General features: G+C 45.0%; 1 long non-coding RNA gene across 2 annotated transcripts in view; it reads left to right on the top strand.

The window, feature by feature from the left end:
• Positions 1 to 7,950, top strand: part of LOC115275320 — a 23,092-nt gene extending 15,142 nt beyond the window's left edge. Inside the window, exons 2-4 of one of the 2 annotated variants that reach the window (XR_003901489.1) lie at positions 954 to 1,065; positions 2,667 to 3,074; positions 7,764 to 7,950. This is a non-coding gene — a long non-coding RNA (uncharacterized LOC115275320). Of the gene's footprint in view, positions 1 to 953; positions 1,108 to 2,666; positions 3,075 to 7,763 lie in introns of both variants that reach the window. The other variant, XR_003901488.1, reaches the window with a different exon arrangement.
• Positions 7,951 to 11,840: the final 3,890 nt, after the last annotated feature.

Below are 11,840 nucleotides of genomic sequence, written 5' to 3'. Positions count from 1 at the left end.
AAAAAAAATTTTTTTTTAACGTGGTACATCTATAAAACAGGAGGCTGTTCTAGAAATAATGAGCTTTTCCTTGGTCTTAGCAATCAGGGGTCTCAAACTCTCAATGGTATATGGAGCAGATGGTATATAAGCATATTGCACGCTTGGAGCGACAATGTTTTATGTTCGTCACTATAACTTCAGTGTGGGGACATTAAGGAATGATCCGGATGGCAGTAAACTAGAGAAAGCACAGCTGGTTGAAATTGCTCCCATCGACTTTTGCCTCTAGGGAATCCGTGTCCCTAGAGCTTCCCATTTTTTGAAAGGAGCAGGAAGTTGGGATTTTTAAAGGTTAGCAGTCAATTCAAATTGTATCAAAAAGATCCAAACTGGCCCGGCTGGATCTCAACCTCTGATCTCCATGAAACCCTCAACCATGTTTTATAGAGAAGGAAACTGAGGTTCAGAGTGGTTAAGTATTTTCCCAACTCCTAACAAAGAACTGGCTCCTCCTGTCATTTCTACGACCCCCACCTAATAACCAATGTGGATTTTTTTCAGTATTCTTATTGACAACTTACTAGGTGCTGGGTTCTGTGCTGAACATATGATACCATGAAGGAGGTACTGTTTGTGATGCCAGATTTTAAAGTTTACTTATTTATTTGGGGGAGGTAGGAGGGACAGAAAGAGAAAGAGAGAATCCCAAGCAGGTTCTGTGAGGTCAGGGCAGAGCCTGACACAGGACTTGAACTCATGAAACCGCGAGATCATGACCTGAGCTGAAACTCAGAGCTGGATGCTTAACTGAGTCAGCCAGGCGCCCCTATGATGCCAAATTTAGAGGGGAAACCAAGGCTCAGAAAGGTGGAGTAAACTGCCTGAGTTCACACTGTGGGGCTTGACCCTGTGTATATTTTCATTACAAGAGTCTAGATGCTCCCTCTGGCTACACTTCTCCCATCCTACAGCAGGAAGAAACTAGAAGAAACTCAGGGAGCAAGGACCCCTGGGGCTTTTCACCGTGGGGCTACTCCGAAGGGCCCGGGGAGACAGTTGGAACACTTCCGGCACCACCGCCCTGTAAGTGCCTCCATTGTATCGTTCCTGGGAACTGGCTTCCGGGTAAGATTTTGTTTGAAGAGAGAATGCTACTGCCATTGTATTTGTTTGTTTAAATTTGGAAACCATGGACCTGCCCCCGTCCCTTGACTTACCCAGGAGGAAACTGAGACCCAGGGGTGGCAAGTGCCTGAGGTCCCTCTGCAAGTCAGGGCCAGAGCGGGGGCCAGAACTGGGTCCTGGAGGCCCCGCCTGGGAAGCTGCCCACTGGGTGTGCCAGGGCCTCCCTCCGGCTCCTCGGGGCTCTGCCCAGGGAAGGGCCAACTGTGCTCTCTCCATCTCACCACAGACCCCGCCCTTCCTCATGCCTGTTTGGATAACTTTTCGACCTGTTCCTTCTCTAGCTCTCCCTGAGGTGTGGCTGCCTCTGTTGCTTGTCCCAGGGAATCCTGGGGCCTTGGCCATGTGGCGGCCCTGGCTTGGCCGGGCCCACAGCAGACAGTTGTCAAATAGTGGCTGTCTGAGCAGAGGGAGGCCTGTTTACCCAGGGCAGGGCCCAGGCAGAGGCGGCAGCTTCCTCCCCATTCCGCTGGCCCATCCAGCCCCTCGGCATAACTCAGCTGCCCCGTCTGTGTCCGCTCATTCTACAAATATTTATGGAGCACCTACTGTGTGCCAAGCACTGTTCTACATGTGGAGGATTTAGCAAGCAACAAGATAGCCAGATTCCCTGCTCTCAAGGAACTTACATTGTAGTGGAGGAGACAGATGATAAACAGATCAATGAATGCACAATTCCAGAGCTGTAGACGTTAACAGGATTGATAGTGATGGGTGGAGGTGGGCCAGTCCTAGATTTGGGTGGTTCAGGAAGGCTGCTCTCAGTGGAAAACTTTCCAGTCTGGGTCTTAACCCTGACTGTGAAAAGAAATCCATTATGGGAAGATCTGAGGAAAGGATGTTCCAGGCAGAGGGAACAGCAAGTACAAAGGCCCTGGGGCAGGTATATTCTTGGAGTGACTGAAGGACAGACAGTTAAAAGGCCACCGTGGCTGAACTAAAGGGAGAAAAAAGGGACAAAGACAGGAGAGACCAAAAGAGGGGAAGCCAAGATTCAGATTACAGGGCTTGGGAGACAGAAAGGTACTAAAAGATGTTCACCGAGAACTTTAAATATGAACCTTAACTCTGCTTTTCCTGTCTGGGGCTTTCTACCCCAGGGCTCTTGTTTCTAGGTACAACAGGGTGTTTGAAATAGTGTTTAATTATTCTCTTTTCTGTTTTAATTTCATTTTTTTCCCCAAAATTTAATCAAAGCTATATAGGTGCCCAGTTGAAAAAAATAAAATACTCTTACCCAGCTAATAATCAATAATATTAGTTGTCCACTGACTCTTTCCTGAACCTGATTCCCATCACCCAGATGCAACTGCTTGCAACTATTTTTGCTATTTTCCTCCATATTTCTACATATCTTGGTTATACTCCTTGATTTTTCAGTCTTAGGTGTAATGTGTTAACTTGTTAATATGAAAGATCCTATAGAACTATTTCCCAATTTAGAGATAAGTCAATATTCATCATTTTAATAACCACATTGCTATCATTTCTATTCTTCACAGCTGATGTCATCTGTATGCAAAGCAAGAACTTTCCTGCACGGTTTCAGTTCATCTTCACAATAACCCTGTAAGGCATGTGTTGGTCAACATAGCAATACTCATACACTTTACTCACGACATTGGTTGTACCTGCAGAGCTATCCTGAGCAGAACTGGCATTATTAACCTGTTTTTCACAACAACACATGGAACTCAAAGTGATAAAGTTCAACCCATCACTGTGGGGTGCAGTGGTTAACATCAAAGTCATCCTCCAGCCAAGATGGAAGGAATCAGGGTCCCTGAGTGAAGGACAAACTCTTCTATCCTACATTTTGGATGTGTTTGTTACACCAGCCAGCATCACCCTTACTAATGCAATACCTGCATTTGAATCCTAGCTCTGCCTTTTGAAGTCTGTAGTTTGGGGTAAGTTATCTCTCTGAGCCTTTGTTACCTCTTCTGAGAAATGGGTATAATGTCAGAACCCACCTACCTCAATGGGCAGTTGTAAAATTAAAAGAAGTGATTTTTATAAATTGTTTAGAATGGTGCCTGGGCCATAGTAAATACTATAGAAATAATCAAGTTAATCAGAGCTAAGATATGAAGGAGCCAGGACCAGATATGGGCCACATGATGCTAAGTTAAGTATCTGAGTCCAAAGTCCTAGGCATTTCTATTTCTCTTTACAATCAATCTTTACCATATCTGCCCGTTACCTGTACTTTGTTTACCTGTAATTATTTACTTGATCTTTATCTTTCTTTTGAAGACATACCTTAATTTTTTAAGTATATTTTATATTGATGCTTTAATATGCTAGTTGTAAAATTTTCTAACACACAGTAATATAAACTCAACGAGATTTTAAAATGTTTGTCCGTGTACTACCTAAAATCAGCCCCTGTACCCTGTGGGTACACCTAAGAAAAAAGACACTATTTTTAAGTTCTATAAATAAACTTTGGGAACATTCTGTCCAGTGGCTTTCAAACCATTTTGACCATGACCCTATATACAGGGTAGGAGTCAAGACAGGGACTCCGAGGTCTGACTGCCTGCTTTGGAAACTCAGCATCGCCTCTTAATGCCTGGGTCACTTTCACGGAGCGACTGGACTTCTCTGTGCCTCCATTTCCTCATCTATGAAATGGGAATGACATTAATAATGTCTACTTCACAGGGTCATTGTGCAGAGAAGGAGTTAATATGTATAAAGCCCTAGTAAATATTTTATAAAATGTTGCTGTTATCAGAACCTTACACAGACATTCACAAACAAAATGTTCACACACACAAAATTTACCCTTGCTACAGGAGATGGAGTAGGATTTTTTCTTTTTTAAAAAAATTTTTGGGGCACCTGAGTGGCTCAGTCGGTTAAGCCTCTGGCTTCAGCTCAGGTCAGATCTCACGTACGTGGGTTCGAGCCCCGAGTCAGGCTCTGTCCTGACAGCTCAGAGCCTGGAACCTGTTTTTGGGGTTCTGTGTCTCCTTCTCTCTCTGCCCCTCCCCATTAAAAAAATTTTTTTTAATGTTTTATTTTTTTTGAGAGAGAGACAGAGGGAGAGGGGGAGAGAGAGAAAGAGAGAGAGAGAGACAGACAGACAGACAGACCATGAATGGAGGAGTAGCAGAGAGAGAGGGAGACATAGAACCCAAAGCAGACTTCATGCTCTGAGCTGTCAGCACAGAGCCCAACAAGGGGTTCAAACTCACGAACTGCAAGATCATGACCTGAGCCAAGTCAGCTGCCTAACCAACTGAGTCACCCAGGTACCCCAAGGATTTTTTCTATTATATTTTACTTCATTTTTTTTAAATGTGGTCATCTTTATGAAATTTCACTAATCTGTTTGTGATTTATAATTCATGTTCTTTTCTGTAGGAACATCATACTTCAATGAAAATTTTTGTTTGTTTGTTTATGTAATTTCTACACCTAACATGGGTGTCAAATTCACAACCCTGAGATCAAGAGTCATGTGCTTCCCTGAGTGAGCCAGTCAGGTGCCCCTGAAAATACTTTTTTAAATAGTACATTTTTATTCGAAGAAAAGGCAAGAAATGAAAGTGAAAGAATGAGTTGATTATGGGAACAGCAAATGTGCTGAAATTATTCTGTCCAGCATAGTGAGGGGACATTAACAGACTTGGGATCCCTAACAGCATGGACACACTGATCTATAATTTCTAATGAAGACAGTTGAATTAAACTCTAGGAATAATGTATCTGCTTAAAATTAAAAAATATGTGCTTCAAAGCCTTTTTAAAAAAAATCACATATTAAAGGAAGAGTCAGCAAACTAAAACCTCTTGGCCAAATCTGGCCCACTACTTATTTTTATAAAAATAAAGTTTTATTGGAACACAGCCACCTTTACTCATTTACATGTTGCCTACGGCTACTTACATGCAGTCAGGGTCCCTATAACAGCAGAGCTGAGTATTTGCCACAGTTCCTAGCTGGTCTGTGAAGCCCAAAATATTTACCATCTGACCTTTGACAGAAAAACTTGGCCATTTCCTGCATTAAAGTTACAATTCCCAAAGCTTAAATCAAATCTTATTCTACTTATATCTTCTTCTGTTCATAAGTCTGGCAAATTTTAACACTTATATTTCCCCCAGTATTTTACTTTGAAAAATGTCAAACCTATGGAAAGAATAGTACAGTGAGCACTGACATATCCACTGAGATTCACCAATTGGTAGGTGGCATTCTGTCACATTTGCTTCATCACTATCTATCTGTGCACTTTTTAATTGAAGGATTTGATGTTAAAAATTGCATGTCACATTTGCTGTACATATTTGGATGTGTGTGTGCGTATGCACACGCATGTGTATGTGCATGACCCCCAGAGGTGGTCAAACTGTGTAACAGCAAATTCATGTTCCCCCTTCCATAGTTTATGGAGTTAGTCCTGGAAAACAGCTGACCTATTAGGGACCACATATCCCAGATTCCTCTGCATTTGGCCAAAGTCACGTGACTAATTCTGGCCAATGGAATGTGCGCAAAAATGATAACTGTCATTGTGAGTCAGGGGCACTTCTGGGATCCCTGGATGACCATGTGACAGAGGCAAATCAACTTCTAACTTACATTTTGGGTTTATTTGTTACTTCAGCTGGTGCTTCCCTAAATAATAAACCCAATAAGTTGCATGAGCCATTAATGGGTCAAGATTGCAGCTTGAGGGGTGCCTGAGTGGCTCAGTCAGTTAAGCGTCCGGCTTTGGCTCAGGTCATGATCTCACGGTTCGTGGGTTCAAGCCCCATGCTGGGCTCTGTGCTGACAGCTAGCTCAGAGTCTGGAGCCTGCCTCAGATTCTGTATCTCCCACTCTCTCTGACCCACCCCTGCTCGCACCGTCTCTCTCTGTCTCTCAAAAATAAATAAAAAGCATTAAAAAAAAAAAAGATTGCAGCTTGAAACGCACTGGCTCTCTGCCTTTCCAAAAGTTTTTGAACCGTGGGGTCCTTTCATCAAATGTTTCATTCAGAGTCAACATGGACCTTCTCTGGTTGAACTGGAGGTTGTGGGTCGGGGAGGCTGGGAGCCTGGGGCATTTGAACACCCACCCTGGGCCGTCCTTCTGGACTCCTAGGGTCCAGTGAATATTGCATAATGACCCCTGAATAAGGAACACGTCTCCTTTTCTCAGAAGAGGAGGCAGAGACCCAACAGAAGGACTTGAGTGGGGTCACAAAAAGCTGGCTGGGGACAGAGCCATTCCTCATGTCTGGGGTGAGGACCCGTCTGTTCCCACCATTTCCATGCCTCCTATCTGCTCCCACAGGCCTACGTGCATGGTCTGAGCCCCTAAGAACATACCCCACCCTCACAGGCTGCAGAGAGCATCTGTAGGCGTGGAAGTAAGCTTTGTCCTGACTCCTCACCCAGACAATTACATCCTGGACCGACCGGCTACGTATCCCTCGTTCATTTCAGTTTGTCCCACAGCAGCTAAAAGATGCCTAACACAGTAAGCATTCTGTCCCTTTCACTTAGTAGGTATACACTCTGCAGGCATTATGATAATAATTAAAATTTAGGGGCGCCTGGATGGCTCTGTCGGTTAAGCATCTGACTTCGGCTCAGGTCATGGTCTCACAGTCTGTGGGTTCAAGCCCTGCCTCGGGCCCTGTGCTGACAGCTTGGAGCCTGGAGCCTGCTTTGGATTCTGTGTCTCCCTCTCTCTCTCTCCCCCTTGCCCTCTCACACTCTGTCTCTTTCTGTCTAAGATAAACATTAAAAAAAAGTTTAAAAAAATTAAAATTTATACAGCTCTTCCTATGAGCCAGACACTCACCACTTTCCAGATAGAAACCTCCTGTGATTCTCACAGCAACCCTATGAAGTGGATACCATCATTATCACCCTATTTGACAGATGAAGAAGGGGGCAGTTTGAACCCAGGCAGCCTGACTCTGGGGTCTGAGCTGCTGGTTAGGATAGCTCCTCAGAGACCCTCTGGGGGGGATTAACAGGTACAGCTGAAAGCATTAAAATTTAGTGTCAGGCGGACTAGATTTTAATCACTTATTTGCTGTGTGATGCAGGAAAACTTAATTACCAACTCTGAATTTCAGTTTCCCTGTTTGTAAAATGAGGATACAACTTCCCAGCTTGCTGGGTCATGGCAAGGAGTAAAAAAGGAAGAAACAGGGGCACCTGGCTGGCTCACTTAATAGAGCATGCGACGCTTGATCTCAAGGTCTTGACTTTGAGCCCCATGTTGGGTGTAGAGATTACTTGAATAAATAAATAGATAGACAGACAGATAAAGCTTTAAAAAAGTTAAAGGGGGATGGCTTATTAGGTTGAGTGTCCCACTCTTGATTTTGGCTCAGGTCATGATCCCAGGGTCATGGGATCGAGCCCCACATGGAGCTCTGAGGTGAGAGTGGATCCTGCTTGAAATTTTCTCTCTCTCCCTCTTCACCTCCCCACTCACGCTCTCTCTCTAAAAAATAAAATTAAAAAAAAGAATACATAAAAATAAAAAATAAGAATAAATAAAAGGGAGAAAACACTTCAAGTAGCCAGAGTCCAGCCTGTTACGTAGGAAGGGCTTAAATGGGGACAGATTTCTTTCTTCTTCCCAGGCCCACCCTCATGCAAGAGGAGTGTGAGTCGGACAGAAATGGAAGACATAGTCCCTGCATGTAAGCCTCTCAGAATCTTTTAGGAACAAGACACATCATCGATGAAACAATCAGAGAAGCCCCAAAACACTTTTCATAAAGGATGGAATGAGCTGCAGTCAATTGCAAGTAAAATCTGTGCAGATTATGCCAGACTCTACGCCTTTGCATATTGTGTCCCCTCCCCTCTCTTCTTCTGGCTGATTCCTATTAACCTTAGGGCTTTAGCTTAGATATCAGTCCACTCCTCCTGGGTCAGGACGTCCCTGACCCCTTGCCTTCCTCCTAAGTCCCTTTGCATCCCCCCCATGCCCTATCCATTTGTATCCTGGCACTCTGCTTTGATTGTGGCTGGGCTGTGTGATTTCCCTACCTGAGCGTGTGCTCTCCAAGATCTGAAGCCAAGTTTTATTCTCCTCCACTCCCCCAGTGCCTAACAGAATGTTTTGTATTCCAGAGGTCCTCAGTAGAGGTTTGTTGAAAAAATGAACAAGTGAACAGTGATTTAGTGAATGCAGGAGCCTCCTGGGTAGAGACAGGACCCACTCTGGGTATCCATAACCTCCCTTTATAAAATGGGACAAAAGAAGACAATGGTTTTCTATGCTGGATCCCAAATCACATAAGGACTTAATAAAAAATTAGGTATTCTTGGAACTCATCCCAGGCCATCCTGATTCACCAGGGTGGGCTGGAGCCCTGAAATATGTCATTTTTAAGGCGGTTTTCCACAGGCATCAGGTTGTGAACCAGTGAACCACAGAGGCTGAAATTGAATTGAGGTGAAATGGGAAGAGGTGTGGAGAGGTGAGGAAAGGGAAAATGATGAAGAGACTCTACATGGGGGACACAGCCATGCCTGACATCTGACACAGCCCTAAAGCTGGCCAGCCTCTGGCATCCTACCCAACTTTGGACCCATCAACCCTTCAGGGAAATGAAGCATCTTACAGTTTATGATAGTTTTCTCCTTCATTACCTCATGGAATCCTCACACAAATCAAGTTTTATTTGATGGAGGAAGAAATTCAGAATCAGTTGGCTGAAGCAAAGTTTCGACCACTGTACAGGTTTCAGTGGGAGAGCCCCTTAACCAAACTGCCTCTGACAACAGCCTCTGATCTGGCCTGAGGCTCACGGTCATTGGTCAAGGGAACTAGATCTGCCTACCCAGGAAAAATCAGCCTCCTCTGTCACCTAGATATCAGGTCCAGACCAGTGGCCAAAGCATCCTGTCCCCTGACTTGTTCTGTCCTCAGCACTTGCAGATCCTGCCAGCCCAGCCCAGCCCAGCCCAGCCCAGCCTCGATCATCCATCCAAACACCCATCCTTCTATTCATCCACCCACCCAGCTAGCCAGTTACTTATTCATCCATTTATCACATTCATCCACGTATCTCTCCACCCACCCCATCCATCTACTTATCCATTTATCCATCATCCACCATACCTACCCATCCACCCATCTACCCACCCACCCAGATATCCATTCATTCATCCATCCATTTTCCCATTCATTCATTCATTCCTCCATCCATTCAATAAACCTCCATCAAAGTCAACATAGGGCCAGGTTCTAGGGTAATCAGGTTCTAGGGTAACCTAGAGATCAGACAAATACAGACCTTGCCCTGAAGGAGGTTTGTAATGCTTACAAAAATGACAAATTTCCAAAGGACCAAGACAGATAATTAAGGGAAGCTAAGGGGAGCCTGTTGAAAGAAAAAGTGTAGGAAAGGGTAGGAAAAGAATGAAGCCAGGAGACTGGTTAGTGTACAGATAAGCACACAGATCCTCATAATTGCTAAGGGCAGCTCTAGATTTGCCTCTGAGCTAGACCCTGGCACCCGAAGCACATGCCACAGCAGAAACGTCACAGGATACTCAGTTGTGGCGGATACCACACCAAGGCTATCCCTGCTTCCTTGTAACCCAGTGGTGTCCAGGGCACACCGAGAAACGTCTGGAGACCTGTTCGGTTGGCACAACTGATGGGGAGGAATGCTTCTGGCATCTGATGAGTTAAAGTCTGAAAAGATGCTAAATATCCTATGACGCACAGGACAGCCGCCACAATAAAGAATCATCCGAGCCAAAATGTGAGTGGTGCCGAGTCTGAGAAGCCTGTTATGAGAGAACCCCGAGTTTGTTTGAAGCAGCACTGTGCCAGACCTCAAGGAAATAATATCAGTGGTCAAAGCCAGTCTTGGCTTTCCCATTTCTTTCCGCCAGACACTTGAACTCCCAGCTTTCGTTGAACCAGGGAAGCCTGCTGGGAGGTCTCTGGGGAACATTCGCTTTTTGATAAAGGAAACAGGTACTTCAAGGAATATCCCCTCCAGCTTCAGGCACTTGAGGGCAGATGCAATGCCCTGTACTGTGCCAGCCACGTAGGGTCTGCGGGGTGAGCACAGAGAGAGACAGGAAGGAAGAGCACGGATCTGGCTGACATCGCTGACCGTTGTCACAAGGTTGTTTCTTAAAACTTCCCTCAGTTCATTCATCCAATACATGCTTACTGAGCATTTATTCTGTGCCAGTCGCTGTGTGAGACGTGCAAGGCTCATAGAGCTTATGGTCCAGTGGGGGTACAGACACCACAACGCACACTGATGCTGTCTGATCAGTCATCGATGAGAGCTACAAACCAGAAGCCAGAGTGCCACGAGTGCATTGCAAGTCCAGGGGAAGGTCAAGTTCACCCAGCATCACCCCACCAAAGATCAGCTCCCTGAAGACTGTTCTCCTGGGGTTCAAAGATGTGAGACGGCAGCTGACATTTACTGCGTGCCTACCTTGTGCCATTCATGATGCTGAGCACTCGTGTATCAACTCACATTATCCTATCCACAACCTTGTTGCCATTGCCTCTCCTGGGACTCCGCTGTGGATGGCGTCCCTTCCCCTGCAGCTTACCTCTGCAATTGCAGCCTTTGGTGGGGAGTTAGTATTATCCCTATTAGAGAACCTGAGGAAAAGGGATTCTCTGCAAAACACTCATTTCTTTTTTCAGAAAGTGTGTTTTCCCTAGAGCTTCCTTGTACTTCCTTAGTTCATTCGACATGTGGGGCTCAGAGAAGGATAGGCTACACAGCTTTAAAAAATAAAGGAGAAGGCAGATCCAGGATGCTAACCCAGATTTATTTTATCTCAAAAACAAGGTCTTTTAGCCACTATCACACACACACACACAGACACACACACACACACATACACACAGACACACACACACACAAAGAAACACACACACACACACACACACACTAACAAATGCCCAACTGTCCCAGGACACAATGTTCTTTTGTTGATGCTTGCTCCAAATCTGGCCATAGGAGCTCCCTTTCTCTGCCCAGCCCAGATCTGTAGCTTAGTCAGGAGGGTCACAAATGGACTGAAGTCAGATTGATTTTTTTTTTTTTAACAATCCTAAGCTTTAGTTTTCTCTTCTATGCTTGGAGATAAAATATTATTATCTGGAACAGCTGTTGTAAGAATTAAAGTAATAGGCATAGAACGTCCATCCACCCAACCATCTATCCATCCAACTATCCAAAAAATGTGTGAATACTTCCTTTGTGATGAGCTCTGCATAGAGGTCGGGATGCAGGGGTGTGAGGCCACCCTCCCAAGTACATAGACCTGGGATACAGTGAGAGGCTGTCAGATTATATTATTATAGTATCCCCTAGGAGCAATGTCGGGGCCTTCTCTTCATCCCTAGCCTTGCCTGTGGCCTGGGGCTCTCCTTCCTCAGCAGCTGACTATCTGGTCCCTATGCAAGACACAGCCTTGTTCTGGCTACAGGGTCAACCAAGTCTTACAATTGTGTTTTAACCTTGGATGAAGCACCTAAGACATGCCTAGCCCTTCAACTATGCTCTCTCCTCTCACCACACCACCCTCTGTGAGATAGGTCCATTTTCCAGGTGAGGAAATAGATTCAGAGAGGGGAAGTAACATGCCCAAGGTCACACAGCTTATATGCAGGATGGATCCCCAGGCTATTTTGGGTTCCTTAGCCTCTGCTATTTTCACTG

Source organism: Suricata suricatta, chromosome 12 (assembly GCF_006229205.1).
Source record: "Suricata suricatta isolate VVHF042 chromosome 12, meerkat_22Aug2017_6uvM2_HiC, whole genome shotgun sequence".
In the NCBI taxonomy this organism is placed as follows: domain Eukaryota; kingdom Metazoa; phylum Chordata; class Mammalia; order Carnivora; family Herpestidae; genus Suricata; species Suricata suricatta.
Note: the sequence above shows the minus strand (reverse complement) of the source record. Positions and strands in the feature narration are given on the sequence as shown.